This window comes from Anthonomus grandis, chromosome 9, assembly GCF_022605725.1.
Source record: "Anthonomus grandis grandis chromosome 9, icAntGran1.3, whole genome shotgun sequence".
NCBI lineage: Eukaryota > Metazoa > Arthropoda > Insecta > Coleoptera > Curculionidae > Anthonomus > Anthonomus grandis.
The window spans coordinates 3,162,203-3,171,061 of NC_065554.1; positions in this window are offsets into that span (position 1 = coordinate 3,162,203).

The following is an 8,859-nucleotide window of genomic DNA, read 5'->3' on the forward strand; positions in this document are numbered from 1 at the left end:
TCTCTAGATTGTATAATTATCTCAGCAAGTTTCTCTGCAGTCTCTGATTCAGTCGTTAAATCCCAGGCATCAATAAAACCACTCTCTCCATCGGTCGAGTGTAACATTGTTACAACGATCTTGGTGTTGCTAGATGATTTTTTCCAACCATCGCACAAAATGACCGAATCTGATTTAACCTCTTTGCGAGCACTATCAAGGCACTCTTTATAACATGTCTGCAATAGTGTTGTACTGAGTTTTTTACGGCCAGGTATGTGATCAACATACGCAGGACGAATTGTCCTAATGAAGTTTTTGAATAAAGGTGATTCAACTACCCTAAAGGGTAGATTACATCCAAATATAAATTTAGCCAATGCTAGATCTATTTTTTCATCTTCGTTTTCTCTTAAAACATCTATATATTCCGTTATTTTTCTTGATTGTTTGAGCTGTCTTTTTTTTCCAGATAGAGTATTAGTAGGATCTAAATTTATTGCATCGTTAACAGATAAAGTTGATGAAGATTCTATATCAGAATCAGCTAGTTTGCTTTTTTTATTAGACATTACCAGTGTCGTTAACAAATTTCTTTTTGGGGGCTTTCGAATTATCCCCAAGTCATCTTCATTTGTTTTTTTTGCAAAATTTGTATTATTTTTAGAGTTAGGGAAACTTTCTTCGGTTACATCAGGAGCCGCGACTTCTTCTGTATTATTGGTACTATGTGAATCCGTTGAACCAACTGGAACAAGCGATCCATCTTCCGACACTAAGTAAGCCTCAACTTGAATACATTGACCATTTTTTGAATGTGCGCTCTAAATAAAATAAAAAATAGTAAATTTATGTAAGTATGCAGGAAGCAATTCTTAAATAGAATCAATTCGATATCAAAAATGCGATATTATATTATTTATGCAATATATAAAACTTTTGAATTTTGTGTGTAATTAATTTATCAAAATATATTAATATAAGAACTGTCCCATTTTAAATAAATAAAAATTCATTGGTCACTGTTCTTGATTTTAATGTTTTTGTGAATTTAATTTTGTATAATAGTCATTGTTTATTACCATAGTCATATTCTTTAAATTTTTTCCACGTAAGAATTCCACCCTGTGTATGATTATTTATTAGTAAACTTACTGTACCACTACTTTCAGGTACAACAGGAAAATCATCATCATCTTCTAATTCTACTGTCGTTATTTCATTTTGGTTCATACCCTCAACCATATTACTACAAGCACTAGTACTACGACGGCGAACTTCCTTGCAAATATTTCTAAAATAATAAATAATAATATAAAAGTTCGTATTATTTGATTTACCGATTTATTAAAGTTTTTTTAAAGATTAAAATAATTAATTGGTTATAAAAATATTGGGGAAAGAGTCAATTTACTATACCATTTTACAAGATGTAGAAGGAGTGGATAAAATCTATTTTTTTATGTATTTATTATTTTAATAAATATTTCTATTGTGCAATTTCTGAAAAGTTTTACAAGGAAGTAAGAGGAGGAGAGGATAAAAGAAAAAAGAAGCTATAAAATAAAAATCTTATGTAGCTTACCTCTATTATAAGATATTATGTAAAAAACCAAATTTTAAAATTTTATAGTGCACGGGAAGGATGGGAATTATAAATTTACTGTAATTACCTGTGAGCTTGTAATCTTCTAGCGCCGGTATTTTTAATAATATTATCACAGAATCTACACTTTGCTGAATATTTCCCATTTTCTTTGATCAAATCAAATTTAAGTTCTTGAAAGTTCTTGTTGCACTTTCTTCCACTCATTTTATGTCACTTAATGAAATAAATCAATTAAAATATAATTTCTCTCATCGATTTACACAGAGGAGACGGGATAGAGAACCCCTTACACTTCTGAGAGGACAGGAACTAATAAAAATAAACATTAAACCTAACCTAGATCTCCATTGTCGACATTGTTGACATAGTTGACGTGTCGAGGTCGACAATCAAAGTCGACGCGTCGACGCCCATCACTGGCTGCAGTCCATGAGCATAGCACAGTTGATGATGTACTGATAACAATCTGCCCACTTTCTTCATGACTGCGGCACCATCTGTCGTTGCTGCGACAATATCTCGTTCAAGGTGGATGCCGAACTCCTTCAGTTTTTTTTTTCAATTTCTGTTACACATGATTCGGCAGGAAAGCTACCGAGGATTCTCACTTGTCCTAAGTTCCAAAGACTAACGGATCTAGCGTTATAAGCATGCAGATCGAGATTTAAATAGCGCCGATTTCTTAAGGATGACCACTCATCAAATGTTATTGTGAATCGCTGTTTGGATTTTTTTAGAGCCTCGAGTTCTTCCATGCACCGTACCGGCAGAAGAAGGCAATTTGTGGCCCTCTGATTCAAATAGTTGGCGCATATCGATCGATGTGATAAACTTTGCAAACGGTATACCATCTTTAGCTACCATTCGGGACACTCTTTCTTCCATCGACACTTTTTTCTAAGATTGAACATATTCCGTGATTTTTATTTTCTTAGGTAGCATAGAAGAACTAATGTCTGAGCCTGAGCGCTTAGAAATAAGGACAGAACTAGTAAACGAACTCTTCGAGCTACTGGCAGTACTGGCATTATCAATGTCAATAACATCACTCTCGCTGTTATTCTTGGATTTTAAATTCATATTATGCTTCGTTTGTAAGTGGGTGTGAAGACCTTTGGTAGAACGAGCAGAGATTTTAATAATGCTTGGGCATAACTTACATTTAGCTGTAAAACCATCTTCAGATTTTAAGAAATGTTTCCAAACTAAAGTTGAGCCTTTATTCTCTTTATAAACCACACTGACACTCATTTTAGCGATTATTAGTTTACATTCGATGTAATACGTAATTTATTTAACTGAAGAAATCGTTTCCAGTCACTAGTTAAACGCTTTCCACTTACGCACACACATAAATCGGAAAGTAAAATAACCTGTTTGTTTTTTTTTTACTTATTTCCAATAGCCCAGCGGGAAATCCCGGGCGACGAAGCGTCGGCAGCCCGACAGATGTCCGACTAGATAAGTCCGTAATTATTTGTGAGTGGTTTTTTTGCTTTCTGGGGCGTTTTAAAAGACGTTTGTAGTTTTGTTGTCGAATACGGAATTTTCATATTGATTGCCGCAGATCCCGCAATGTTGATCCCGCAGAAACTTGGAGGGATCCCGCATTTGCGGGATCCTGTATTACGGGATTGGATTCCCTATCCCGGCATGACGAAAACAATTACGGATCGTTCGCGTAGAAACCTCATTCCATGCAAGACTTAACAAATTTACAGCTTCCAAAATAGTAATGCTTTTGTGAATATTGGTAGTATTTTCCATAGTCTCCATTATTTTCATCAGCATTGGTTTCCTATAAACTTGTTTCAAACTCCAAATGACACTCTGTTCCATGGACTGAGCTCGAACTGATGGTACATTAGGTGGTAAAAAAACTAACTTGATACAATGGAGTCTAATTCCCGGGCAATTATCCACTAGCAATAAAATTTTTTCGATTTTCTTTGAAGAGCTCTCTGTCCCACTTTTTTAAATCATCTTTAAAATCAGTGAGGTCATCCAAGCTTTCTTATTCCAAGAATAGACCACAGGAAGAGTCTTAACGTTTTTAAAGCACCGGGGATTTTGAAATTTTCCTGAAACAACAGAGAATGTATTCGTAACACTTAAACCACAGTATGTATTAAACAACAAAACAAATCTAAAAATTCTAATCGAATTAAAAATTTCAAATTACATTTATGAACTCTTAAACTTACCTATAATGAGTAATTTTCGTTTCTCGGTTCCAGAAGCATTAGCGCAAACCATTGCTGTGATACGGTTTTTTGACATTTTTCCCCCACTGCATGTTTCACCTTTTAATTTGTGAGTTTTATCGGGCAACATTTTATAAAAAATCCCAGTTTCGTCGGCATTAAATATGTCATTCTCTGTATAGTCATTACTTATCAGAGGACAAACAGGTGCCAACCAGTCATCTGTAATATTTCTATCTACTGGGACCGACTCGCCGCATATTTTTCCAAAAACAATATTATGCCTTTTTTAAGGCTTTTTTTAAAGCGGTCAATCCATCCAGAGCTGCATGTGAACTCGCCCATTAATTTCATTAATCATTTTGAATTTTTTCGCGATTCTTCCAAATATTTGATACAGTGGATTTTCTTAACCCCATTTTTAAACACACATTCGCCTGAGAAGTTCCTTTTTCAATATCACTTATTATTGCTAATTTTTCATGTAGTGTAAAAGCCCGTTTTACCTTTTTCTCCATATTTTTTAAAAGTCTCAAGACAAATACGGCACCTCGAATGACACCCACAAAATAACTGCAAGCGCGAGCTTGAATAAAAGCTTGTCTACTATTGCATCAGAAAATATCGTTTCGGGGACTTCCCGGAAAACCTCGCTTATGATAGACACAGTAGACTAATTTTTAGTCCACTATAAGCAAGGTTCCATTATAAACGAGTACATCTTGTCCGAGGATTTTACATGTGTTTAAGCCGGGACTTCAAAATTCGTTTAACGCCCTGTATCTTAAAAACAATCAAATAAAGGTATCGCATGTGATACATCAAAATGTTTGGAATTTTGTGGAGAATCCAAAAATATAATAACATATGGGGTATCACATTTAAAATAAGAAAATTGGTATTAGCACCGCTTAGATGGCACACTCTGTATAAAAACTTTTTATTGTAAAACATTATTTACTAAAAGATACACACGATATTCTTATATTAAAATCTCAAAATTAATTGAACGATTATTTGTTTGTGAATATCACTCGCGTTTGAAATGGTGCGTAAATTTCAAACGCGAAAAAGCTCGTTACGCAACGTGTAAAAGATCCTTTAAAAATTTTCATGAAATTTCAAATAAAGCAAATCACTATAGGGGAAGATGGGGCAAGTGAGTCACCTTAAGGCTCTGCGGCGTATAACTTACTAAGTTTTAGAAATAAAAAAACTTTCATCGTTTGTAACACGAGTTTAATTGGTTTCAAACTAACATAACCTTAAAAATAAACTAAACATTAACTCTTCGGAAAAATATCAAACTTAAAACAAAAAAAGAAGAATGACTCTCTTGCCCCTAGTTATAGGGGTAAGTGAGTCACCCACATGGGGCAAGTGAGTCCAAATGCTAATTAATCAACGACAATTGTCACAAACATAATTATTAGTACCTGGCTCATTATCGGCACAATCCTCATGTAACCAGGCACCACATTGCATGCACATTATCCATTCTTCATCACAAGTGTCTTCGTAGGTCTCATGACAGTAAATGCATAATGTGTTTCCTTTTAATTTTTTTCTATTACTAGTACTTGTCCCTGCTTTGTCGTCTAGTTTCTTTTTTACTTGCTTAGCTTTCACTGGTTTTAATTTTCCTTCCAATTGATCTTTGTAAGGAGAACTGGTTATTATTTTAGATCCTTCTATACGCCTAGATTTGGATTTGGCATTTTCTTTCTTTTGAGAGGGTTTTGGAACTGAGCTTAAAGTTGAAACTGAAACATAACTACATGATGGTTGCTCTTGTTCAAAATTGTTTACTAATTCTTTAGAAGTACTCTGGATATCATCTTTTCTCAACAAGACTTCATCACTTATTACGGGACCCTCGACGGGATTAATGTTTTCTGTCCTATATTCCTTTTGAAGAATATTCTCGGCTGGCGCAAAGTCACTGTCTTGAAACACATCTGGATTATATGGGTAGATTCCTGTTTTTTCAAAACCCTTAATAATATTTATTGGTGTAAAAGCCTTAATAAGCGCATTTTTAATGATAGGAGCCATATTATATTCTGTGATCCTAGAGCCTGGATGATTTGTAAGCCAGTGATCCATTTCTCCTGCCGGATAGGTTTTAAATGGTCCAAAGACACTAACGTCCAGCGGTTGCAACTTATTTAATGTGTGAGGAGGTAAGGTTATAATAGAAACTCCTGATTATCTAGCCAGGTTTACTAAATTAATGGACTTATGACTTGAATGTCCATCTAGTATCAGTAGACTTGGACAATCTGTTGTTGTTTGGTGCAGCCTATAAAATAATTTAAAAATTTGATAAATAGGTCATAGGCATCCATCCAGCCTGATGGAGCAGGAAATCCTACTGCTGCAGGAAATAAACCGCTCAAAAAACCAGGATTTATTCGAACACGAGGGAAGACCATAAAATAAATGTGGAAATAAACGTACCTAATGCTGACACAAGCTAATAAAGTTGTGTTTTTTCCTCTCTCTAAAGAAGTTCCCACTTGCTTTCTTCCCTTTTCAGCTAAAATTTTTCCTGGTTTTTGAACGCAGGTAATCCCCGTCTCATCATAGTTAAAAATCCGATGCGGCGGAAAATTAAACTTTTCCAAGGTCTTTTTTAAGTTTTGAAAAAAATCATTAACCCTAAATTTGGAAAATCCTGTTACTCTTGCAATGCTGGTTGCTTCAGGTCTTCGAATGGAGAGGATTTTCTGACGATTTAAAAATGAGCTCACCCAGCCTTTTCCTGCAAGTTTTCGATCTTTATTAAAAGGATGACTTATTTGATTGGCTTCAGCAAATTGAAATGCAATCCTTCGAAGATCTGTGGTCGAAAGTCCAAAAAACAGTTTTTCCATCCCATTTTTTCAGTGAATACGGGTTTGAACCTGCCGTGGTTTACAAGTGGAGTGAGCTGTCGACTCGATTTTTTAACTTTAATCGTGACTTTAATCGTGACGACGATCTTTTAACTTTAATCGTGATTGTAAAGTGGTTCTCGGAATACTAAAAACCACACTAGCTTTTTTAATTGACATCTCTTTATTTTGAATCGCTTCTAAGGCATCACGAATGGCATCTTCTGAGGATGATCCGTTTTGGGTTTTGCGCACGTAGTTACGCACCATTTTTTCTCTGCAATATATAAAATATATTTATAAGAACTTTTTATACTACAGTGGGGTAAGTGCTTACCCAATCGTTCTTAAAATATAAAAATTTAAATCTTGAAAAGACAGATAAATGTGCCCAACATTTTAAACATAACGCCGTATTAAGCAAATATAAGGTTATGGTATGCACTTCATACAATATTAAGAAAATGCCTTTAAATTGGGGAAAATCCTTATCGATTTCGCTTAAAATATTATAAAACAACACTCAAAATTTTAAAAAATGTTAATATTTACCTTAATTTTAGTAATTTTCAGCTAAATGCTTAATGACACAATACGCGCTAATAGACATGTACACTACACTGATCATTGTCGTGCTATGATGCCGGTTGCTCGACATATTTCTAGAAACTTGTCCCCTATGATTCACTTGCCCCACTCTCCCCTATTATAATTCTCATCGATGTTTTAAATCGATTAAACGAATGAATATTATTTCATAATATTATAAGTTTACAAATAACAATCACACCTTTTTTATATTTTCTATAAATTTATAACAGGTATTTCAATCAATAATAATACTTTTCAGTTTTTTTGCAATTTAAACGATTTTTTTTTTGCTTAAAGCGGTATATTTTAGAATTTAATATGAAAGTTAAAGTCTTTACAAAAAAAATAAGCTCTCGCGTAGCTTGAAAAAAAAGTATTTTCTTCGAAAATCGTTTAATTTCTCAAAAACTAATTAACTTTAAATAAAAAAAAAGTTCTACTGGGCATAAAACCACCTACAATTAACCCATTAGTGCATGAACTTATAAAAATTGTTTTTTATGTATTTTTTCTTTATGAATTAGTTAAATGACTTAAATAAGATATAAAAAAAATACAAAAATCAAATATTAGTTTTTATTAGTGTGTTATGATCCATCCCTCAAAAGGGACTCCATGCATAAAATACATAAAATTAATATTATTTAGTGTATATGGTAATTTCCGAAACAATTTTTTGGATGAAGTCCACAGTCACATTTTACACATATAAAGTTACTTTTCTTCTTGCATACTTGGCACCTTCGATCAGATTCATTGTACCGAATTAAATGTCCTATATTATTAAATCTAGAGGCTTTATGAACTGGAAGCGTAGTTTTTCCTCTACTTGGTTTTTTACCATAGGTCTGTAAAAAACTTAGGGCGATATACCTCCGAAATTCTAGTAAGGAGGCACAATTTGCATCAAGTACCCAGTCATTTGAGATGCTTGCGTCTAATAAATATGAAACTATTGGCCAATACCATTTTCGCTGTCGCATTCTTGTGCAATACCAAGCAATCAGCCCATCCATTTTATCAACTCCTCCCATGTGTTTATTGTATCCAGCTATAATTTTTGGTTGTGGAATTTGTTTTTTAGTTTTAGTTTCCTTACGCCATCTAGATGTGGTAACAATGTCATTACTTTCGAAGTTGGTACCCAATGTCACAACCTTGTTGTCCTTCCATTGTACAAAAGCAACGTTATCACAAGAAACAAAACTGTGGTTTTCCTTCCTGTTCCCCTTGGTTTTGATTTCCATGAAGTACTTTCAGGAATGGACACTTTTCCGTTCGAATCTCTCTTACTGTTGCCGTTGCACAAATTTCATTTTCCGAGAGATGGTTCAGTACTCAGGCTTGTAAAATAATTATCAAAAAAAAAATTTATATCCCTGGTTAGAAGGCACTTCCGATTTATGTAGTAAGGACATAACCACGTCTCCACCAAGACCAAGAACTTTTTCTGCATCTGATTTGCCAGTGTAAATCTCAAAAGAAATCATGTACCCATTACTACTGCATAGAGTCCAGTTTTTGAAGCCGAATCTTATCGGCTTGCCCTTGATGTACTGTTTGGCATAGTGTTTGCCATAGTAGAGTATCATGCTTTCAT